The 27666-nt window shown below is 25.9% G+C and overlaps 1 protein-coding gene across 2 annotated transcripts in view; it reads left to right on the forward strand.

Annotated features, from left to right (window-relative positions):
- LOC142330201 (uncharacterized) overlaps positions 1–27666 on the forward strand; it is a 747772-nt gene that overhangs the window by 697179 nt on the left and 22927 nt on the right. The gene's annotated exons all lie outside the window — the stretch shown is intronic.

A 27666-nucleotide genomic window follows, 5' to 3' on the forward strand; every position in this document is an offset into this window, starting at 1 on the left:
GTAAATATAGAAAATGTAACCAAATTAAAATAAAAAAAATAACTGTTACATCTCCTAATACAAATTACTTCAGAGAAGTTTATTTTTTTCACTTTCTTAACTGCATTATGTTATTGTTAGGTTTTTAAAATTCCTGTTAACACAGCTCACTGTTGTTTTATATTTGGATCTGTTTGTTTTAAGTATATTTTAAATATATAATAAGGCATAAGCATGTAAAGAAATTGAATATAAGGGTTAGCTATTATATCTTTCATGTTATTCTTATAATAACTTATCATTGATGTTTGGGAGTAAATATATATGTAAAACTGAGATTCTTTTTTGTACTTCTGGTAAAAATATTAAATATATTTAATAGTTCTACTTACATGTAAAAACAATTTCAAAATGGGCCCACATAAATTATGAAGTCCTCATTAAAGTTTTTTCATAATAGTATGAATACAGCATAATTCTCAGCTTATGATTTTCTTTATTATTATAAGTATTATGATAAAACTATTTTTAAAAAAAAACTATTACAGTGAATGTATTCTTATATCTTTAATAATAATTTGCTTGGTTTTTCCGATTGTGAAGTATGTCATTAAGATTAAAGAAAACCAAAAGTAATCTAGATCATTTAAATATACAAAAAATAAATAAATAATTGTATAATATTTGCACATTAAAAGTAATGTTATTAAAATTTGTACGTGCACACAATGATGATTTAAAATTAATTACTAGCATTTTTTACTTAAAATTATTCTTTATAGTTGGATGTAATGATAATTTATGTTGAAGGATGACATGAAATTGTAAAAATTAAAAATAAACCTATTTTAATCTACACAATTATGTTTAATCTTATTTATAGATTTGTAAATATAATATAGAAAAAAAATAATTAAAAATTTTATTTCCACCTAACCAGCAAAAAAGATGTGTTTTCTCAAGATCTTTCAGTTTATTTCAAACCATCATCAGGAGACGACTTAATTAAAATAATTACATAGTCATGACTGTTGAATGTCAAAAGTATACTAGTATATACTTTTGACATTCTTATTTTTTCCCATTTTCTTGTCTTTTACTCATTTTTCCTTGTACAAATGCCATGGCGGTCGGTCAGCCAGCAATCTGTGGTACCCTCTGGTAGCCAGTAGACAGACTATTTCTTTACTAGAGTTTACCTCCAGGCATACAGAGTAGCAATTTTGTATCTCTACAGAATTATTCAAGGATTTTTGGTTACCTATCAGAAGTTTACAAAAAGCCAAATTAATGTCTCCATTATCTATTCTATAAAGCATCCTATTCCTGTACTCAATCAATCAAAATACAATGCACTTAATTATATGTATAACTCTAGTAGTATGGTGCAATTTAATGGAATGTGTTACTGAATTTTAATATTACTTAGCTAAATAAAGGATAACGGTTAGTAATTTCATTAATTTGTTGAGTAAGTAAATTTGAATTTTATGAAGTTCTTGTTATCAAAATAAGTTTGTCTGGATAATCAATAAGTATTGATGAATCCAGTTCAGGTAATAGGGATTTTTTACTGCGTATAAAGTTATTTAATTACGTTATTTAAATAAGATTACGTTATAATGAACTTGAATAAAATATGTTTTTTCCATAAAACATTTTTTTATGAAAACAGGTTGTTTATATCTTCACTTAATTGTTTACAATTTAATCAACAGTTCATATTACAGATGAAGCCAGATGATGTACATCACATATTAGATAAACATAAACTGCATGTCGCACTATTACAATGTTTGCTGGATTAATTAAATACTTTAGGTACATATGTAATCATATTAATTAAATACTGTAGGTACATATGTAATCATATTAATTAATAGTAACTTTAAATTCTGTTTCAGTAATTGATAGAATTTTCTTAGAATGGATCATCTGATTAAATTCTATGCAAATGCATTTGAAAATGATATTTAATAAAAATTTGTTATATTTATTATTTATTCATTATATATCTCATTTATCAAATGTAATTTATGATGACCACCTCAGTTAGCGGTATTAGAAAGACTGAAAACAAAAGGTTCCACCTTCAATTCCTGGGAGGGTCTGAATTTTCACAAGAACTATATATTTTTTGGTCTCTTATCATTGACTGGGACATGCAAAAATTTGCCAATATTTTTGAGATGTAAATTTTAATATTATATTTTGATTTGTTGTTTGTCAACAAAGATTAATTATATATATATATTATCTTTCCTAACTATTATAATGCATATCTATTTGAGAAAGAAATTCCTACTGCTTAAAAACAAATAATATCTTCACTGTTAATTATAACATTTCCCTATGTATCTTAAGAAATGACTGATATATAAAGGAGGTTGATTCTAATAATTTTTTCTTTTTTTTTAAATTAGATGAGCGTTTAGGAAAATATTACAAATGCTTTATCTTAAAAAAAGTTGAGATTTATTAAAATTTTATTCTTGTATGTTTTTTTTACATTATAAAAAATAATATCATTGAAAAAGATTTAAAAAAAACATTTCAATGCTTTACAGCTTTTCACTATGATACAAAGAACATATTATAAAAGCGTTTCACTCCACTACTGAATCCACTTTTACAAACCACCTTGTACATATATAAACATCAACAAGATAAAGATTCTACGTGTTAATACTAAAGAACTAAAATTAGACATGCTTGAACAGCTGAAAATGTGTAAACAAACAAAATGACATAAAACAATGTTATAAATAAGTAAGCATAATTTAAATTACACAAACTTTGCGTGGACATTACAAAATAACAATCCTCCAAAACTTAATCAAAAAATCAGTGCTACAATATTACTTAACAATGTTAGGTAGATAATACCTGCTAATATAATCTGTTAAAAGGTTAACGGTGCTGTAGAGATAGTCTCTTTAAAAAAAATTTTTTATTATAAATTAGCTTACAATTGGGTAACTTTATTATAATAAACTTTCATCATAGATTAAAGCATACTGCAGTCATTATAATCCCTATTTATATTTTTTGACAGAGTGAAATGAAATCCCAGTTTGATTTGGTCTTTTGGCATTTATCTGTGTGATTTACTTACTGTTAAACACATTTTCTAATTTTTATGAAATTTCCGAGTATTAGGAGAAAAAACATGTAATATTTTTTTTGTAAAATTGTCCATTTTAAAATGTTTGAAATAGTAATTTTAAAATCTTTCTTGGTCAAAATAATGGAAAGGAGTGTTGAAGAAGGAAGTTTCTGTTATCTAGCCACCACTGTTAATAAGAATGAACGTATGGTCATTTATAATACAAGCTTGCTATGTGCACCCTTTTTAGGCAGTATGGATAATGTTTTCAACGCTTGTATTACAGCTTCAGTCACTAAGTTGTGCTAATCTAAGTGATTCTAGCATACAGTTAAATCTTCCTTAATAAATTATAATCAACAAATGATTTTCATACTATTTTAATTTTCAATTTATAATTCAATTTTATTATAAAACTTGTCTGTTAAATTCAGTACAAAATGAGTGAGATTTGCTATTCACAGAACTATCAGTTAAACATAGTTTAAAACAAAATATAACAAATAACAGTGTTAGAAAAAAAACAAATAGAGCGTGGTTTATAACAAAATTAAAACATCAAATCATATATTTTTTTTAACTTCATTGACCAAGCAAATCGACCCATTAAATATAGTTTCTTTTTTTTGTATGTATTGTTGCTTATCATCTTTTATACTTGAGAACCCTACTTCTTAAGATACTGAATGTATAATGAGATCATCTGTTTGATGATCTCATACGATAAGATATAATAAGAACTGTATTGAATTATCTTCTCCTTCGTGTTCTGATACATATTATTCAACAGGAATTGTTTAAAAAAGCATACGAATTGAAAAAAAATCAATTAATTTTGTAGAAACGGTAATCATTATTATTTTATTAGCAGTATTTATTTCTTTAAATTGATGTACTTAATACACAATTATTATAGTGATTAGCACGACTCCTAAATTAGCTAACATTATGTTAGTTTGTCGACTTAATGTTTTGTATTTATTATCTAAAATTTCTTCCTTGTTAAAATATATCTAAAGCATGTTTGAGATATAAATTATATAAAATAAAATTATGTTCCTAAATATTAGAAATTTAGTGATGGTTCTACAATCAATGATATAACGTTTAAATAAATTTTGCTTTACTAAATTATAATGGAATTATACCGTGGTATAATTAAATTAGAATTAATTAAACACATAAAAGTTTATTCTTATATTGATAAAAGTTTAAATGTTGTTGACAAAATTGAGAAAATTTTATTATTATGAAACATAAAACATAAGTAAAGTTTTTATTGATTTCTGTTTATTATTAAGGTCAATGTTTTGTAAAACCTAGTAGTAATGATAAAATAAAAAGAACAAAACTAAATTTAACAATTTAGTCTTTATTACAAGTCAAATTGCTTAACTTTGAAAAAGTTTTTCGCTTTGTACGTGATTGTATAGTTGGAGATGTTGGATAAGAGTTTCTAAATGTTATTTCCTTTAAAATTTCTTAACAGTGATTTTATATGTCATCTTTATTAAAAAAAAAAAAAAAAGTTTATTGTGAGATTCATCACTTTTCTTTTAATTAAATTAATGTACATACTAAAATAACTAAGGAAATTGTACTCTAAATGAAAATTTTATGACAATATAAAATTTTGTTTCTATCTTTCTTTATTAGATATTTTTACAGTCATATAAACCATTCAGTCAGTAGAAATGTAATAACAATCGAGCAAGTGAGATCCCTATTTTAATTCAAATTTCTGGCAAATCATTGTAGTATAATTACAACTAACAAATTTTACAGTTTTTAATGTTATTATTTTTCTTAACAATGGTGATGGAGAGGAGGGGCAAAAGCAAAGTTTCTATTACCTAGCTACCACACCCACAAACTTAATATGTGGTCTTCTTCACTCTTGATAACCTGCTGCTGACGTCACACAGCATTAGCATTTTTTTCTTCCTGAGGCTATATATTAGATACCTAACTTTTTATTACTTATTCTATCTTTAAGCCTAATATTTGTTTAAGACTATTCTACAGTATCTTGCCTTTTCAGATAATAATAACAATTTTACTTTGGTTTTTGATAAACTTAATTTTTATAGTTTTTCTTAAGCACCTGAAAGAAAACCATAAAGTTATAGTGAAATAATACCTGCTTGACATTCATCAGTCAGTGATATCTAGTGTTACTAAAAAAATATGATTATGATATAAATGCAGTAAGAATACTCTGTGAATTGGCTGAACCTTCCACAAATATATGATCAATAATTTTGTTTTATACTTTATTTTAACTTTCAATTCAGTAATTTAATTTTGTTATAACGCTCAATTTGTTAAATTTAGTTCAAAATGAATGAGGTGTACCGTTACCAAAATTATTAATAAAATTTGTGGGATTTGTAGTTTACATTTCATATTCCCATGTTTAAGTGGTGAATTAAATCATCGAGCAGGGCAGTATTGTGAAAATTGAACCAGAAATCAACCAAGGGTTGTAATAAACTTTTAGATGGTATGACTTTGCTTCAGGACTAACAACCTCATTCGGCGAAAAATAATTCCTATTCTTCAGTATTCTGGATTAAAGCTGTGAAATAACCTGTCTGAGCTCACCAGGTTCCAGTTTATCCTGTTTATTTTTTTCAAGAATTAGGACAAAAGTTTATGTTTCATATAAAAAAACTAATTACAAATAAGATCAATAATTACGTAAATATTATACAATTTTATATAAATAATTTCGTACAAGTAGTTGTTTGTTCAACTAATACATGAACTATTTCTATCTTATTGACTTTTTACCCATCTTTATTTGATTAATCTGTTAAAGTCTTCTTTAATAGAGTTCAGAGAGCCCACATTATTGTGACATGTTAACTTTCGTATTTCTTTAATATCAGTATCTGTATCAAATTTTTTTGCATTATCATTTTTAGTTAGCGGTTGATTTATATTAAATTTGTTAGAAAAGTTATTGAATTTTATTGATTTTGTCAATTAAAGATTTATAAATTTATCAAAAGAATGTTTTAGTGACATTAATCATAAATAATGATCTAGAAATAAAAATAATTTTGAAAATATGATTATTTTAAATAGATGTATTGGATCCACTGGAAGAATCACTGGTACTATTTAAACATCTTGTTACTGTAACAGAATGTACACACATTAAATTTCATTAATCTTAAGTCTATTTTAGCCATTATTATTTAACTTCATTTATTTTACCTTAACATTCATTTTATCCTTAAACTTCAAGATTCTACACCTTGATATATGCCAGTTTGTAATGGTGTATAGTAATAGATGATTTTAAAATCATCAATTTCAGTAACTAATAGTTTGGAAAATATGTTTGTAGCGGACACTCAATGTAAATGAAAGATTTTTTCAATTAATATTTAACTGTAAAATAATGAATTAATCATATCAGCTGTATTTTAAAGTCAACAAACATCTTTGATCAATTGTTAAATATAATAATTCCCTTTTTTATAAACAAGGGGAAAATAGGATGAAGTTAAATCACCTTTTTTTTTCTAGTAGAGATAAATTTCGGGAAGTGTAAGAAGCCTGGGTTTACCTGACAGGTAGTTCGGCAACTAGTTTCACTTTTGAACAACCCTGAAATAAGCAAAATAAAATGCAGACAGTTCTAAAGGCAAATATCACTTCCTCAGAACCTCTAATAAAGATGATCCACAAACTAGTAGAAGGAATGGGAAATGGGGCAAGGCTGATATTTGACCCGAGAAAAAGAAATGATCAATAAAGTGTAAGGGGAAGTTAGGGGAAGAGTACAAGTCAATAGCCATAAGGGACTCCCTCAGGACTCAAAGAAGTAATAAATTAAATATTTAATTATGTTTCATCTGATAACACTATCTAATCAGTTAAATGATTAGTTATTAGAATTTTTTAATGTAATTCAGATGTATTATCAATATGCTTATGTCCATGAATATGTAATATTGGTTTTACGGATACAGTCTACTGTCTAACCGAGGTTGTTATAGCATACTCTACCTTTAATTTTCTAGATTTGGAAAAAATTCTCTTTATTAAACTTCATTTACCTTTAAATTATTTTGCTAATATTATTATGAATTTTAATGATTAGAAGTTATAGGAATGAAATTTTGGGCTTTCAGTAAAAGATTAGGTTCGTATTACAAATTTAATCTTGTTTTTACAGTGTAAGTCAGCTATAGTAAAGATTGATCCACTGAAGCGGTCAATTTAATAGTTATTTAATTCTGATTTTAGTAAAAAACAGTTATCTTTTCTCTTCTTTAGTAAAGAGTAATTTATATTAACATTTATTGATGTTTATATTAACATTATTATAATGTGCAAAAAAGTATTTTATTTCACCAAATATTTCAGTTATCTTTATTTTTGTTTAGAGTATCTTATTTTATTTAAAATATTTAAAGATTTTCTACCATTACATTAGAAGTAAAAACAGATGGATAGATTATGTCCTGAAACAAAGGATTGTGCCTCTTGAGACAATATGAGGTGAGAATAAGTAGAGTTACATCATTTCTCGGTTAACAGAACACAAGGTGTTAATATAAATGATATCAAATTCAATTCTACCTTTAATATATGTCACAAGTAAAGACAGTTACATAATAAAAGTTACAAGATCAAAGAGTTATACATTATGTTGCAAATTGTAACCAACCTGAGTTACATTCAAAACTCCAACCACTAGATCTGATAATGAGTACTTCGGTATTAAATGCAAAATGAATAGAAGAAAATTACGGTTTTTTTTTATTGTTATACCAGTTATTATCCATTGAATGTATAGACACTCACATGAAGGAGAAAACTGGATTATTAAAATACAACTTTCTCAATCTAAGGGAATCATTTTATTAAAACCGACTTTAACACGAACTGTCATATTTTATTTGAGTTCATTTATTTTACAAGATCTTTCCTCCAAATACTGTGAAAGCATCAGGTAGTAAGAAAATGCAATTTTGCTGTCTACCCTGTGACCATTTAATTATTTCATTACTTAAAATTGTGGCCTTTATTACTTAAAATTTATTCATCAGATGTATTTTTAATTTTATTACAATAATAATAATTATTATTATTATTTAATTTCCTGTACATATTAATTAATTATAATTATTATCTAGTTAATATTATTAATTTAAAATAATTTATATTTATACTTTAAGGAATGACTGATTATTATTATTTTTATTATTATTATTATTATTTGTATTATTATAACAAATTTATTATTAAAATGTGATTTAACTTAAAAAAGAAAAAAAAGACCAACGCTTATTATTCGCCTTTTTATCTTATATAAATTAAATATAATATAAAGTTATTACAAATGTCTGTCACATATTGTATGGAATGTTATTCATTATTATAGCTTTTTTTTACTTATAATGCTATTAAATGCTGTTATTTATTAACACACACACTATATATATATAAATAAATATATATATATATATATATATATATATATATATATATATATATATATATATATATACTATTATGTTAAAAGAGTTGATTATTATTATCATTTAATATTTTGTTAATAATGTTGTTATATGTACATAATTTAGGATTTTGCAAAAAAACTAATTTTCTTATATTTTTTGATATCATTTTTTTTATGAATCAATATTATTTATTTCTTATTGTATGATAAAATATGTTCAATGGTGTAACATTTTTTTTATTTTATTGTAATAAATACATTTTACTGTATCGTTTTTTTAATTAGCTTATTATTTATTTATAAAAAAAAAATTATCATCAGTTTGGTAATCTATTCTTTATTTCATTATTACATTGAAATTGGACATCAGATAGTTGAGCATTGTTGACAACATATACTGACAAGTTTCATAATTAAAATCAAATCTCTTGATTTTTTTATAAGATTCATTCTGTTATAAACTTTACTGTATTTCATTATAAAGGTTTAGGGACGCTATACAAACACTGTTCAACTTCAAGAAGTTGTAAATGTTGTATCAAATATGCATAAACTTTCCTTTCATAACAATTGGTCTTGTCTAAATAATTTATGGAATTCAGACATAAATCATATTTAGAACTATGTACAAAACATTAAAGCATAAATTATATGAAATTAGTCTGCTTCAGTTGTTTAAATAAAACTAATTATTTTGTGATACTTTACTTTGTAATTATATAACTTTTATTATTTATATATTTTATAAATTCTGGAATCACAATGAATATGAATAATTTTCATTTGTTTTTTTTTTTTGTAATAATCATAAATAACAAGATTATACAAAATGTTTTCATTTTCTGTGTCACTTAAGCACTAATTAAAAAAAAAAAAATAATGATATAAAATAAATTAACTTTTTAAAAATATATGAATTTAAAATCTATTAAATTCATCTACCCTCTACATTATTATTTTTTTTATTTTACTATTAGACCTTGGAATTTCTTCAAATATATTTTAACAGATGATGAGATGGATGAATTGATAGCTCAAAAAATATCAAACCTGTAGCTATTTTAAAATTAAATCCAAGACAAGCTAATTTAAAAAGCTTAGAGTTTAACCACTGCACTGACTAGTCGGCCTCGTACTAACATTTTACTATATAATTCACTTTTAGGTTCACAGCCATAAGTTTTCTTTAATATCATATTTCGTTTATGTTATATTATGTTCTTATGTAATTTTTCTCTACCAAGTACAGTTATGTGCGGTTCATTACTCACCATAGAAAATGAATGCATTAAGTTGCTTTACACTGTGTTTTCCTTTTTTTATGTCTGTAAACCACACAAATCTTAAAGTATAATTGGTACTAGTCAGAATTATTTCTCTGAGAGCAATCATGTTCATTAATACAGTCAGTCCCTATTATGACTATTATGATTGAGGTGTTATCTTTTAGAGTTTAATCTCATTTAAAGTTTTCTGTGCTTGTTATGCTGATGCCCAATAGTATATTGAGCTAATTGAACAAGCCAACAAAACACCTGAAATTCCTCATTTTTTTAATGAGTTTGAGGTGGGAGGTATGCTATTTTTATGACTGACTTGACTAGCCGAATTTCAGCAACAGATAAGTAGCATCAGATAATTTATTGACATTAGGTTTATTATACCTGGCATATGTACTTCCATGATGTAATAAATGTATTGTGATATTTATTATTAAGCACTACAAATTTGAAATTTTTAAAAACTAATAATGAATTACAAATACAAAATACATCACAAATGTTTAAATTAATCCATTTCTGCTGCTTAATTTTTTATGTTTTTTTTTAATCTTTTGTTTTATGCTTTATACTACTACAGATGTTTGTATATTTAACTACAGGTGACTTCTTAACTTTTCATCTGGAATGTTCAAGTCCTGGTCTAACATAATATTCTTCATATGCTACAATATTTCCACCCTATATTCCCATTTACTAGATGGAGATTAAAAATTATAGACAATTTAAAAAGGACCAAAACCTATGAGGAAGTTTAGCTGAAGATAGAAAATAAAAATGAACTTGATGCAAGGGACGTGTATAAGCATTGATTGCTATGTTAAGATAATGATTCGAGTTCACATTAATTTACTCCACAAGCTCAAAATTTATGTAATAAGCTATAGTATATGAAAAGTATATCTATAGATGGGTCCTCCCTCCAAGCTGCCTCTACTTGCTTCCTCTGCTCTACTCCTTTAATCTGGTATGGGTAGAAACATGCTACTGGTACAAAAGTATTGCATACGTTCTATTAAAAAATAATTTTTGTAAATAACTACTTCACATCACAGAATACATTGTAGCCTATAATAAATAAACAACTCATTTCATGTACTTTGTATTAGGTCACTGTTGCTGTTTACTTATAGCAAAACCTTAGTTTAACATACTTGAAAAAACATATCCTTTCAATAAATAAATAAATACATCTTGAACAAAATATTAGACATAAATAATTTTATTTGTAATAACAAATTACAAGAACATATTTTGTTACTATAATAGTGGCATCATAATTAGATTCGGTGCAAATCATTGCAAATTAATTGATGTGACTTTTAGGAAACACTACTTTGGCTGCTGCTGTGAGGAAAAGCCGCTGAGTGATGTAAAGAGCATTGGGGGGGATGCCATAGCTTACTACAGACCTGCCTTCAGATATTGCATACGCTATAGTCTTTTAAAATATAGATTATAATTTTTATTTTTCCTTATTTTGGTTTCAGATATTTCATTCCTTGCTATGATTTTTGTCTAATGTAATCTTTTTTAAATATTTAAAATATCGTTTTTTATACAAAGTTATTAGTCTTTAGTAACAAAGTAAACTATCTTTAAATTTAATATGTATGTTTTTGTTATTTATATTACAATGTTTTAAAGTATGTTTTTAGCAATATGAGCGACACTTAACAGTGTATGTAGATATAAAAAGTTTAAATAAGTAAAAAAGATATATTAAGTTTAAATTAAACTTAACAGATTTTGAAAAAATTCAGTTTTTTTTTAGATTCTTATAGCCATTGTTAATAAATGCCAACATCATGCACTGAAATTTCACACTTATATATTTTTTTTAAACTTAGATGGTTAATAAACCACAATGGGAAGCAGTTTATTGAATGTAAAATCAGCCAAATGCATTTAACCTTATCTTGAACCCTTCAGTTTTCTGATTGCTATTCCCTGAGATTTCCCACCAACTTATCTAGGCCCATATCCCTCGATATTAATATAGTGTTGCAAGGGAAATGGGAAATTTTGAAGTAACTAACAAAAGTAAAAAAAAAAATGAATTTACTAATTTTATTGTTGAAAATAAAAAGTAAATTGCGTGTCATAAATGTCCCAACACAAAAAATCTCAATTTCTAAAAGCAGTGTCCGTAAGAGGATGGCCATTCAAACATATGCATTCCTTAAAGTGATTGCTAGGAGTTTGCATGGCACTTTGAAACACTTACGTGGGACCATGTAGTCTGATGGTTTCTATTTTTGTACAACTTGAATTTTGTAAGGGTGAAACTTCAAAATCACTGTGGATTGATTAACAATCATGTTAATCACTCCCACAGTGATTTGTTGTCAGCGAAATGTTGTTCAGTTTAGGTTCAATACTGCTGCATGTTTCCTTCCCGATCATCATGGTCTCCTTCCAATTGAGGCCTGAACTGTTTCAATGATTCTGGGGTTCATTGAGTTTGTTGACTTCCTGGTAGTTTCTTTTCTAGAGCTGAACCGATCTCCTTGAAATTCTTTACTCATGTCTTGATGCCGTGGCAAGATGAAATGCAACCATGACATCCTAAATTGTAATGATGTCAGTATTCCCGTTAAACATCAGTGACACTGTCACCAATATTGTAAAATATCTTCATAGCAAATGCACATTGTGTACTGATCCACTGGTTCACGATTACTAAATTGCTGGTAATTTTGCACAGAAGGATGCTACTCCCACCTTTCTATCAGCTCCTCAGGGCTGCCACTACTAGTTTCAAAATTTCCTGTTTCCCTGTGACACTCTGTATAGTTAATCATTTTATGTAATTCACTTCTAAAATTATGCCAAAAAAAAATTATTTTTTATTTATTTTCTTTTAAATAATGATTTGTTTATTTGTCATTAGATATATTCCAGACAAACATATATCTTTCTCTCTATTGTACTTGTTCTTATTTATGTTGCTTCTAGGAAAATGTTTAATCTTACTTATAAGATAGAAAACTGATTTTAATCTACATACTTAAATGATTAATATTGGTCAAAACAACTTAGTCCTTTATTGAGAATAAAGAAATAAATAATAATACAGCAAAATATTACAAAATTGAATTCAAACATTTTTTTTGTTGTATGTGTATTTTTATTTGTCATAATAATATGGAAAATATTATTTTCCATATTATTATCCTACAATAATAATATGGAAAATATTATTATGGCAATAATGATCAATAATTAATCATTATTGATGTTATCATTAGCTAGTAAAAATGCTACTAATGAGTGAACTGTACCCAGTACTTCAGTGATATATAGAAACCATTTCATTAAGTGGGGTTATTCAAATTATTTCGTAGCTAATAGCCTTCAATTTCAAGAAACCTGAGACATTCTGGGTATTGCAGAACCATACAGTTATAAGAGATGAAATTTACTATCTCTCCTGTGACCCATAAAAGTTAAGTATTATTTTTTTAAATTGTGCTTATTTTTTATAATAAATGTTTCAGAATTTGGATGCAGTTATAATTTTATTATCGAGTTAAAATAAGAGTATAGTTTTTGGAAGAAAAAATTACAGAAGGCTAAGAGAGGGACATTTTTTAGGGGTAAACAGGATTGATGAAAAAGTTATAAATTCATTGAACCTGCTAGAGCTAGAAACTAAATTCTCCTTTTTTATAAGTAGCACTTATTCTGTAACTTTTTATAAACACCTTTTGACCCTTGAAGTTGATGTACTTTAGATGTAAACACTGTTATATTGTATTTATTTATAAATGGGCCATACCAAAGAAATTCTAATTCAATGTTCATATGTCTGCTGTTCAGTAATCACTTGTTAACGTCTCTTAATAGATTCAAAGCATCAAATTAGCAACACAGGAATAAGAAAGTTATTATTACCACAAGATGTAAAAATGATTTGACATTGGGTATGAAATAATCTGTATATTTATATTATGTTTGATAAATAACTTTTTAACAAAATTTTGTGTATATACAATAGTTTTATAAGTAGTATTAGTTTTTGTTTCAAATAACAATGAAAAAAGTTACACCATTGATAAAATGATTCATATTACTTTTATTTTAATGAATAAAAATAATACATTTTGTGTGTGCGCGCATGTGCATGTGTTTGCACAATGACTGTGTATATATATATATATATATATATATATGCATACATATATATAATTATACGAATAGTATTAAATATAGTAAAAAAATTATAATAATGTAATCTCTTAGAATTTGAATTAATTTTATTTATTTTTACTACATAATTATTTATATTATTTAAACAATAATATTTGGTTCTTAATTTTATTTTATATATGTATATAGTTTTATATTTTCGTCATAATTAATTACAGTTTGAACAATAGTATGTTTTTTTCAATTTTAAACATTTAATACTGTAGTGCTTTTATTAAGAAATCCCAATCGCACTTATAACACCAATAATAACGAAACCAAATAATGAAAAAAAAATTTGCACCATTTTATTGAATTTATAAATTTTATTATAATATAAATAATATTAAATAAATTATATCTGTTTTATCATGTTTAAAATCTACTTTTTGTGTAATTTCATTAACTTTATGAATTATTTAATAATGTAAATACTGAACATGTATTATTAATGCTATAAGGTCAGTTAAAAAATATTGTTTACAATTTAAGAATAATTTATAAACGGATATTAATTATTTTATGTACCACTTTATCATGTTGACTTCCTCTTATTCAGTTTTTGCAGCAACCTGATTGAAAAAACTTACAAATCTATAATGTCCAACATTTTTGAGTTCCTAAATTTTACTGATATATTCCATTTCATGATAGGCTGTGTAGAAATCTATGGATTTATTCTGAAAAGAGCTGTTCTTAGCGTCTTGAGTAAGTTTTTTCCATGGTATTTTAAGTGAAAATAACTAAAACGTATTCATTTTAATGAAAAAGCAAACAAAATTTATTATTATATTTTTTTGATATAAATTATAATATATATTTATATCAGTCACTCTGGCATACGTATTTTTGGCAATTTTTTTTTATTTAAAAAAACATACAGTTTTTTTAAAAAGTCATTAATATTTTCCTGAGTGCATGTCTTCGTAACACATAAAGTCAGAAAAATTATTAGTTGATACCAGAATAGAAATCAGTAGCATCGGATGTTGAATATGGCTGTAAAATTGTTTAAAAGAGTTACGATGAATTTAAAAACCATAACATTCAAAATAAATTTTGTTGGGTTTTTACCATCTTTTTGGGTTTTTACCAATTAAACTTTTGTACAGTCGATAATATTTTTTCATGTATATAAAACAATAAAGATTAGAATTACAAAGAGAATTGCTGAAGAACACAATTACATGATTCTTGAGTATTTCTTTGTGATTTATTTCAATAAATATTCAGTGTATTTTATTATTTTATTGTAGAGATTAGATTAGATATAATCTATTTTTTTTTTATAAAAAAAAAATAATAATAAAGATTGAAGAAGTTAAAGTCCACATTAATTATTTAAAATGTATATAAATAAAGTAACTAAATACATGAGGGTATTAAATAAATAAAATAACTAAAAAATAAATCACAATTAATAAGGTATTAATGAATGAAAACTATTTAAGCACATGAGGTTTACGTATATAAAAGGTAACTGAAACCAGTATAGTTTAACTTCAATAGTTTATGAGAACCAATTTATTAAATGTGACATCATCCAATGGTGTTATATACCTTACTTCATATCCTTTGATAGTCAACGAACTAAAAAAAATATATAGAATATTTTCCATACTGATATAGAATTTTTACACTTTTCCCTCATCATCTTTCTCTCTTACATAAGGTCTCTACTATAGGTACTCTTTTTCTATCTTGTACCGTCAACAGCATGTCATTCATTAATCATCAATCATTGATGAGATATCATTATGACTCTTTTACTGAAACAAACCTAAATTCTCATACAAAGTTCAGTCAAACTTGTTATTTATCTTATTTTATTTGTAAGAGTTACAGGACAGAGCTTTTGTTACAATAATAGTTTAAGATCTGAGCTGAAACTCATGATGAATGTAAACAAAGAAGTTTTATAATAAAAATACTATATTTTACTAAGTAAACATGGTGTAAAATACTTTACTAGTCTAATAGAAATTCCGTAATAGTTTGTTTAACTTATTAATACAAAATGATTTTAGTATTTTTTATCAGTTAAATAGCTAATTTATAATAATTGAATGTAATATTTGTCTTGCTGTTTGTCAAATTGATATGAGTTTAATTATTATTGAAACAGCCTTTTTTTCACTATTGTAATTTTCTTAAAATATTTAATTTATAAAATTTTCTATCAAAGTTGAAAAAGACTATTGTTATCTATAAAAGACTATTGTTATCTATATTTTTTTCAGAATTTGGTTTTAAGCAATTAAAGAAATGAAGAAATATTTCATATGCGGATTACATGTATTAATATTTATTAATTAAAATTTAACATATTTTTTACAATGCAAATAGTTGTGGAACCTCTCTAACACAAATAAATCAGTACAAGAACAGACTGTAGTATCATTGAAATTGAAATAATAGTGACTACTTTAAATGATCCAGGACATCATGAGGTTACATGTCTTTGCTCTGACTACGCTACTTCTACAATTAGCTAAACTTAGAAATAACACAGCACAGTCAATTTGTACGTATTTAAAATCAATCAGTGTAATTTTTAATTTTAAGGATAATAAAAAACAATAATATTAACAAATAAATTATGTTATATATATATATATTAACAATTATATAGATAATATGATATATATATATATATATATATATGTATATATTATACACATTTGATTAACTGTTTGATAACATGTCCCACTCTTACTTTTTCATACCAGTTTAGTCAAATTGTTATTACTATAGTATGTGTTACCATGGACATAAAGTAATTGGTTTTAGCAAGGTATGACTAACCAATTATACTCATTAGTACTACTGTCAATACTAATAGTCATATAATGCCTTATATGTAATGTACAGTACTAATAATGTACAAAGCTGTACTTATCAAGGTTTTACCAACGTTCCCTTGAAACATCCAGACAAATGTTGAAGCAGTTCTTTCATTGACTCTTTAAGTAGGACTCCTTCCTGATGTGATCTGTACAGTATACATATATAATTGTGTAACTGTTAGAATAAATTATATATTTATTTATGTATGATAGGAAAAACTGATATCTCCAAGCAAAAGTTAATGTTACATATAATTCTTGTGCACTGTTAATTAATTTATTAATTAGTTATCTTGTCATCTTTATCCTGTGGTATTCATTTTGCACATAACAATGAACTGTTGTCAATTATTACCTTTTTTCTCATTTTTGCCTGTATTATTTACCTGTACAATCATACTTTTTTAATATTTTTTATGTAAAAAATATGATCTTGACTCTTAGGATCTCATTTGCCTCATCCTGACCAATTTCATCACTCCACTGAATTTTAACATTCTTATTTTTACATCATATTTTTTCCTGTTTCCTTATAATTAGTCATAATTATCTTAAACTCTATCCTTCATGATTACCTCTAATTTTTTTGCTCTTATTTAACCCTTAATATTTCTTATTTGCCATTACTTTACTGTATACATTACCATTCTACCGTTCTTAATACTGTTCATCCAATAGTAAGTATATTTGATATTTCCATTCAACCTTTATCTGAAAGGTTCTAAGTTAAAATTTTGATCAATGTTGACATTATCTATACCCCAAAAATATGCATTGCCAAATATTTACTCATATTATTCCTCATTTCTAATTTTTAATTAATTATATTCACTACACTTTCTTTAAATAAATGTAATATTTTTAATCATGTACAGTAAAATTAAAGCGTTTTTTTCTATACTATCTGCTTTTCATTTAAAATGAAATATTATGAATCATCAATTTCCATTAAGTTAATTAAGAGGAAGTCTACTATATTATAAGGTAATAGTACAAAAACTAATCATTTTAATTACAGCTGTGCATTTAATATCTTTGCATATAGTATTTATTTAATAGTTCTAACGTTACTGTTATTAATTCTAAGCACTGTATAATATTAAATGTTATTATAATTTAGTAGTTAAGATATATTGCGATGCAATTATTATACTTTTTTCCTGAAGTTTCAAATAAATATATAATATAAATTATTTTAAATATTACAATCTATTTTATATATTATTAAGCTTTATTATGCTTACTTTATTTCTGGTAGATAATTCATCAAGTAACCTTATTGTAACTAAAAAACAAAATTAAAAAGTAAGACCACTATTTTCAAACTTAATGTAAAAAAAAATTCAGTAATATAATACTTATTTAATATAAATATATATATATATTTCAGCACTAAACAATTAAAAATTTTATTTAAAAATTATCTTTTATGAAAACAAATGTATTATTAAATTTTTATTATAAATTAAATAATAAACCTATGTCAATAGTAGCCTAAACTTAAAGTTAATATTTAGATACGTATTTTAATCCTAATGTATTTACAACATAATCGAACAGAACTTAACTTCTTGTACATAACAATTAGCTTCTTCACATAAATTGACTAAAATCAATTATTATAGTAAATATCTTCTTTACATTAAATGATGAAAATGCTTTTATCATTTTGAAATAGTTAAATTTGTATATACTTCTCTTGAACAACATGTTTAAATACATTAAAATTAACAAATGTAAATATTGAAATCAGATTAAATTTATATTGATGTAGTGTATCGATAATGAAGGGAGAATAAGTAAGTGGCTTATCTTATATTTAACTGATAAGTATCATCTTACATTATATTCATTTTCATTTCAATTATTAAAATTCATAATCATGATTTGTGCTATTAACTTAAACTTATGAAAATAAGAGGAATGAAAACTTATTAATGTATAACTCAAGTTTAATGAAGTTTGCACAAAAAGAAATGCTATCTTAATATTCACTGGATATCAGTCCGGTTGAAAAGAATTGAGAGTATGTTAAAGAAAAAAGGATATCAATGTCAAGTAATTTATTTACAGTGCAAAAGTTTATAACTCAGTAAAAGAGGGAGTGTGTTTGTAGAAGCTTAAAAAAGTTAGAAATAAAAAGAACACACTGATTCGATTAAGTAACTGCACAGAATCAGTTGACAGCAACAAGTGTAAGAGTAATAGAATGATTTGATATAGATAAGGGATTGAAACGAGGAATTATATTTTATCACCTGTCTTATTTAACAGTAATAGAGTTCATAACTAGGAATATTAAAATGAATGTTCAGGGGACAGGGAAATGAATGCATTAATTTTTGCTAATGTTATATTAAAATATGATAAAAGTACTGAAAGTGTACAACATCTGTTGAGTACATGGAGTGAGCAAATGAAAGATTAAATTGCATTTTTGAAAATAATTAGCAAGTTTGGATAAGGATTTATTAAAAGATGTACTTTAGAGAGAGTACAGATTTGAAATAAGATGGAATAAATTTTCCTACCACATAGACATGAAACACATGGAAGAATGGGTAATGAGATCAGTATAGGTTCACTATAGATCATTATAGTTCACTCCCATAGAAGACAAAAATGTTAATATACTCATATATTATGCAGCAAGGAAACAGATAGTGTCTAAGAGGGAGTGGAATAGGTTTTGAGCAGAAAAGATGAAGTTTTCAGATCAATACCAGGCAAAACAAAACCAGACAGATGGGAACTGATTCATTACGAACTCATTGAATAACATTATAAGAGAGAAGTAAATAAATATGATATAAACATATGAAAAGGATTGAATATATGAAACTTTCTAAAAGAATGTAAGGAAGGTCACAAAGAGGTCAATTTTGTATGTGATTAGTATGATCTATTTTAACAGAACATTAATAAACAATGCTGCAATGATGGATAAGATCCAGATCCAAAAGCCTGGAGCGGGAATCAAGTATATATTTATATTTCATGAGAGCCAGTCTAGTTTCAACCTCATGTTGATAATATCAATATTTTTTATACTAACAGGTTCTCATTTGAATATGACCTAAAATAAAATGATTATATTTCCTGAAAATTTGTATATAAGGATAAATATCAATAATTTCAGCTAATAGTAAGATGAACATTTTTCTACATTATACATTTACAATTTTTCAGTATTTTTATTTAAATAGTTTTTTATGGTAATAATGGTATAAAAATAAAGAAAATTAATATTTTTATTTGTAAATTTAAAACTGTAATATAAATGAAAAAAGGAAATTATAATTTAGATCATTATTTACTAAAAGTTAAATTTTTAATTCTGTTTATTTGTAGTATTTAAATAAAAGCAATAATATTTTGATGTCCATAAACCTGGAAAATTATCATTGTATGAAGATATTGGTGGGGAATCTCTAGGGAATTAATTCATTTGTTCTATAATAGTATCAACTTTATATAGAATGCGAGGTATTTAACATTTTAGATAAGTTATGTACACCTTATTAAAAATATTTCTTATCAGCAGTAGTTGTTTAAACCAATATGTGGCAGTAGTACTTTTTCAGACAAAAAGTTTTATGACAGGCAAAAATATATTATGTTTGAATACTACTTAACTGCACAGTTCTTGGTTTATTTTTATGTTTGAGTTTATTGAATAAATTTTATTTAAGTGGCATCGATTGCGGCATTCATTTGCCAAAAAAGAAAAGATTGATTGTATGCTGTTATCCATTGATCAACAGCAATAAATACCAGTATAAATAAATCTAAACAATAAATACCAGTATTTATTGTTTAGATTTTAGGAGTATGAGGCCCAACTTTACTCAATAGGCACATCAGTCATTACTTTGGTCTTATTGTGCAATTCTCTGGTAAGAAACAGAGCCCTGGGCAGTCCAACAGATAGAGTTAATATATTTCTTGGTTGCAATGAAGAAGTGACTGATGTGCTGCTACAAGACAATACCAGAAGGCATGCCACATATGGAGCCAGCACAGCAGCCTACCTGATTTCACTGTTACCTAACCGTTTGAAAAAGGGATAAAGAGTATTAAAAGGTGGATGATAAAGAAAGAGGATGATCAATCTACAAAGACTTTATCCAATCGGATTGCTTATTATTTTGCCCAAGATCTTTTTGTTATTATTTCATATCAGTTTATTTTCAAGATGTTATTTCATAGGAGACTTTACAAGTATTATGGAACTATCTTCTTGTAAGAAGACAGGACCTTGTCCTGTTGAGTTGGTTTTTCTTACTTTTAAATGTGAAAAAGATCAAACATTAAATTAATTACAGTGTTTTTTTTTTTTTATTATTTAACTAAAAACAGTTTGAGAACAAAACTTGAATGTAAGAAATTGGTGTTGAATATCTGTTTACATTATTGTTGCTAGAAGATTGGATGAAATTTAGAAGAACTACACTATTTTTTTTCACAGTATCAATGCAGCAACATATTTCTCGTATTATCATATTCAGCATATCAGAATGTTCAATCAATGCAGAATGAATGAACGAATGAATGAAATGATTCTAAGCTTAAATTATTTCACCAAATTTAAACTTTCAAATTAACATTTATTATTGGAGGTCAGAAAATACTAGAAGCTTATTTTATGAGTCATTAAGTTTATTAATTTTGATTTTCTGGAGGATCATTCTTTTATTAAAAACTGACACTGAAAATAATGAGCAAATTATACTTAAAAGATTCATCCACATTATTGTAAAATATATTATTTTTAACAATAAACTTAGTTTTGTAAATTATCACAGACTTTATCTGTACATGTAACAAATCAAATCCTTCAGGCAAATTGATGTGTAATATCAAAGTATGCAAAAATCTAGGAACATTAACACACTACACAAATACATCAAAAAAGAATTTTGAATAAAATGTTTATTCATATTTTAAATAAAATAGGCAAGTACAAGCACAATTAAAACTACATAAAGAATACAAAAGAATGTTAGAAACAATTACAGAAAATAAGTGGTAATTTTTAGACTAAGAGGATGACGTACTTGTGTTGAACATGAGATTACTTCAGGACAAGAAGTCGACAGGCAATTATGACAAGAAGAGGAAGATGTCGCACACAAAGGAAGAGATAGAAGTGGGAGGGAATATGTGAATTAAAACAAATTTTGGGAGGTTATATGAAAAAAGAAGATTTAAGAACTATCATAACCCTATCATATCATTAAGTCAATGATTGATTATGCTTCCAACAGCCAAAACTATCAATATTACCTATTTTTATAACAAACTGAAAATAATGTTGCACAGAAATAAATCACATACCGTATAAGTATTAAGTAGTTTAAAAATTTTGCTTTTACTTTAGTTAGATTTCAGAACTATAAAATTAATTCTATGATTATTTTCTGCATTTTCATACATATTTATTTTTGGAAGATGTATGGTTTTTTTTTAAATACAATAATTAGCGTAATGGCACAAATTTGTTGTACTACATACCAACTATTTTATTATTTATATTTATTCTGAAATATTTACATTTCCCTGTTGTATTTATTATTATGTTTAACAAATTAATTGATTAAAGGAAATACAAAATCAGGTGGACCAATTACACTTTCATATCAATGTATTATTGCTTGTGTGTACCTATCAACATTACTTTAATTAGTGATTGTTTAATGTTAATAAATGTTTATAATACATTATATTTGTACTTGGATTTAATTTTAATAAGATTGTCAGAGTTTTTCAGTTGTTCAGTTAATCACTGCAATCAGTTTTGATAATTTCAGACTTCAACAGCTTAGTTTAATATTTGTATTTAATTAACACCAAATTATATTCTAATTAATGAAAAAATTATTATTATATATATATATATTTAATTTTTTTTTAAAGTGTTGATTTTGGTTATTTAGTATTGATAAATTGGCATAGTGTAACTATTTTAGTATATGTAATTTAATAGCGAAAATCAAATTCATTAACTTGTCTATGCATTGTGTTATATATTGCAGTCACCAATGCCAAATGAGATACATTTGCATAATTAGTTGTAGTTAATTACACATTTATCCTGTTAAGCTCTACTTGACTTTAAATCATTAATAATTGTAATTGTCATAAATAAATAATTCATTATTTCTGTTTTTGAAATTTCAGGATGTGTTTTTATTGCATAACTAATGTACACAATAATTAATCTTTGTAAACTGTTGTTATCAACTGATTTTTTAAACCTGTTTACTTTTAAATTCACCAAACTTCATTTAACTTTTAACAAAAAATAAATTTATTAACACTTTACGTAGTTTTTTACTGACGAAAAATATCAGGATTCTATTTGATTTGTAAGTATTTAGTTTTATTATGTTCGAGCCATACTTTTTATCAGATGCACAGATATTGTAGTTTTTTCTTTTGTTCTGGAATTTTCTCAGATGTTCTAATTTTTTCAAATAATTTAATTAGAAGATTTTTTAAATGAAAAATTACACTTTTAAAATATTAACTGGAAGATTTACTGTCATCCTCTCATTTCTTACTTATAGATTATTATAGTATAATGATATATTGAGAAATATCATTCAAAGTATTTTTGGACAAAAATTCATAAATTGGTTGAAAAAATATAGGCATAATCATTTTTAAAGTGTTAAAGCATTTTGTCATGTTTTGCAATTTTTTTAAAAATGTAACAAGTAAAAAAAAATATTTTTTCCAGTCATTCTTAATTTGTTGATTTATTTGATGTTGATATTTGATTTAGGATTAATAGTCCTTTGCTTTTTATTTCATGTTAGCTGTAAAAGGTGTATTGAAAAACACCTATTTATCGATTTTAGTGATTATTTGAATTTGATCTAACATTACTTTCTTCTTAAAAATTTATTTTATTATTTCAGAGAGATAAAAAATTAATAAGGTGTAATTAATATTTTCATTATCTATTTTTATTTTTCTACTAATTAGGTGCAATGTGTATAATTCATTGTTTCTCAGTAAAAAAGGATACATTATTTTGTTGGTTTTTACTACTGTTGCTATCTGGATCAGTCTCTCTTATGGTTTTGATGAATGTAAACATCCAAGGTATCAGCAGAAACTTTAATCAGAGCTGTGTAGTGTTCATTTTGGCTCAGTGGCGAACTGAATAAAGATATCACTTGCAGAACTGAGTATCTCCTCCATTTTAATGGGCTTGGTGTGATAATTTACAGCAGTATATTTGAAACCACTTCGTTTTCCTTAGTTATCATGAAATGAATGCTTGTAATTTGTTATAGGATGCTTGAATATGTTCAGAAGTAACTTGTATCTCATGCCAGGTTGCCTATAACCTTACGGTTATGGTTCGTAACATATGCATATGATGTATGCATATGTTACGAACCATAACCCAGTACTATATTCCATAGTCTAGTGTATTGTTCCTTGTAACACTTTTATTTTATTGCATTAAAGGATGTAAATGATCTGAATGTCAGGACCATTAGTTCTCAGTCAGCATTGATGAACTGCATATCATGTTTTATTTATTAGTTGTATAATGTTTTTCTTTTTTTTTATAAATAAGGAAATACAGGGAAAGAAATTATTAATCTCATCCATGTTTAGACTATTTTTCACTACTATTTATTAATAAAAATTTGTTTAATTTATTATTATGAAGGCTGTGACTTGTTTTACAATTTGTTAAAAAAAAAAAGTAATTAAATATCTAAATGTAACAAAATTATTGTTAACTGTTAATATTTACGTTTTAGATTGTATATAGATTAGTCGTCTTCAGTTATATGTATTATGGATTACTATCAGATTATCAAATTTAAATCTATTTTGTTATTAAATCATATTGATGTTTATATTGTGTTCTATTGACGTGTTAATGTAATGTAAAAATCTATTTAATTTCCAAAGATATAGAGCTGTTACAACTACTCTTTTTTTGTAATACATGTAACATAAAATTAATTTGTGATGCTTGTAGTAAAAGTAATGAATAATTAAAAAAAAGAAATTTAAGAATATATTGTAAGATGAATTCCCTGAAGTAAATTAGTCACTAGAAAAATATTAAGATTTTTGTGAAAATAAATTTGAATAGAGTCACATTACCAAAACAGACGTGATTAATAAAAAATAATTGTTCCTACAAGTAACTGCTGCTCTCAGTTATAAAGCAAAAGAAGCTCTCCCACTGACAAGTAGCGAAGAAAATCATCAGTTTGCAATTTATTTCTACTAATTATAGAATTAAAGAATGCATAGAAGAAAAATCTTGACTTAGTTAAAATATTATAGTTCCAGGAAGTTCAAAAATATTGATTATAAATTCCATTAATTTCTCTACTAGTAGTCACATTTTTTCATTCAGATGTTATTTTCCATGATTTTATTTTAACCTTATTGCCATGATTTATTTTCTAGTTTATTTTTCATTATGTTAAGATATGTGTAACAGCAAAATTGATTATTTAAAATACGGAAATGTTTTTCTTAATTCAAACAAAGCATTCATTGCTGGTATCAAGATTAATAAATGTACCAAATGAATAGAATAATAAAACTGAACACACAATCAAAGAGACATCTTTCAGTCCTCAGAACAAGTTCAATTTTGACTTTTAGTTGTACAAGGTGTGGCAATTAAATAACTAGACTAATGCCGTAAAAATTTTATTTTAAATTTATATTTATTTAGTTATTATCCCCTTCAATATATACCCCTCCTCTATATCTACAACGCTCCATACAAATTTTCCATTGTTCAAAACAGTGCTGGAAGTCTTCTTCTATGAGCTCTTTCATGATGCGTGCCGTTTTTCTTTCACAGCTTTAACGGTCTAAAATCTTGTTCCTTTTAATACAGATTTGAACTTGGGGACAGATAAAAGTCACATGGTTCCAGGTTAGGTGAATAAGGCAGATGGTCTAACACTGGGATGTTATACTTAGCTAGAAACGTCTTGACAGACAATCTAGCGTGAGCCTGTGTATTGTCCTTATGAAAAACCCATGACTTGTACTTCCACAATTCTGGTCGTTTTTTATGTATATTTTCACGGAGTTGAGCAAAGACCTTGAATAAAGACAAGAATAGTTAATCGACAAGCAGATCGAACCAGGTTAACAATTTTTTCAATTGTTTTATCCGTTTTTGACATGGAAGGGCGACCGAGATGAACATCACCTTCAACGCCTTCTCAGCCATCTTGGAAATGCTTAAACCACTCAAAAACCCACGCACGTGATAAATATTCATTGCCATATACTTTTTTTTAATAAAAGATAAGTTTCAGTACCAGTTTTTCCAAGTTTCATATGAAATTTAACAACAATTCTGTGCTCTAATAAAACACTTATCATTTTTTCAACAAAAAAAAAAAAACAGATGTTATTAAATGAAGGCCACGGTCAGACTAATATGTCTACAGAAACTGGTGTGGCAACAATCAAAAGAGAAGACCAACAGCAATACTGCTGTTGGTGTTACTAATTTGGCGCGTGCACAGTTCTTCTGTAGCAGTAGTAGTCTCATTATTTAATAGCCACCTTGTATCTTGCATTAAAAAGGAAATAATAATTTTGGTTTTTCATTATTATTATTAATATAATAATTATAATATAATATTTGATGTTAAAAACAGATAAATAAAAAAATGGAAGAATGTTTTGTACCTGATCAATTCATAAGCACTTATGTTAGTATCAGCGTGAAATGTTACGTTTTCAATCCCAGAAATTTGAAAACAATATTTTACACACCATATGTATATATATTACCAATATCAAATCAGGCATGATCAGACACAAAATCTTTTTTTATTATTCATTTATTTCTTTGACAACCTCTGTGCAGAATTGCTAGTCTTCTTCTTGTAGTAATCAATCCTAAGATTGATTTGCAGCAGTCTTCCTCTCCATTCAGTTCTATCTTACGCTAATTTCTTTGTTTCCACGAGTACATTTTACACCCAACATCCTGTATGGCTTGTTCAATATACTTTAGTCATCGCCTGCCTCTTGTTGTATTGTTTCCTTTTATTGTGCCCTCTATTTTGGTGTACAACAAATTGTTATGCCACAGTATGTGTCCTATCCACATGTCTCACCACTTCTTTAATAAAATCCATAAACATGGCACCTCATCATCCTCCTCAACACTTCATTGGTTATCTTCTCCTTTGTAATCTTCAAAATCTGTCGGTAGCACCATAGCTCAAATGCATCAATTCTCCTTTTTCCTTCTTCCCCTTTTAGGGGCTGAATTCGTTGAATCAAATTCACTTTTCAATGTACTATCGCCCAATTCCTCTAAGTTCACATTTTCTTCATCCTCCAACACATCCTTCATTTCTGGTCCATCATGTAATTTTTCTGAGAACTCTTTCCATCTCCTAGCCATCTCTTCCTGTTCATAAACTATAGAGTTGTCTTTTTTCAAATCTCCATTGCACACAATTTTCCTATCCCAAAAAAGTATGTTATTATTGTATAAGCTGTTTTCAGATTGTTAGCTTCAATTAGTTTGTCAACCTCTTTACATCGATCCTGCAGAAATTTCTGGCTTCCTTTGCTTTCTTATTAATAGCATTCTTTACTTTCCTTATTACCTTATACCTTCCTCTAGTTCCTTTCTGTCTTCTATCATTTGGATCAGTTCTTCTGTCATCCACTCCCTTCAAATTATGCATTTTGGTTTCCCAAGCACTTCCTCTGCTGTTTCTGATAAACCCTTTTTTGATCACATCCTATTTGTTTTCT

The sequence above is a fragment of the Lycorma delicatula genome, chromosome 9 (genome assembly GCF_047948215.1).
Source record: "Lycorma delicatula isolate Av1 chromosome 9, ASM4794821v1, whole genome shotgun sequence".
Taxonomy (NCBI): domain Eukaryota; kingdom Metazoa; phylum Arthropoda; class Insecta; order Hemiptera; family Fulgoridae; genus Lycorma; species Lycorma delicatula.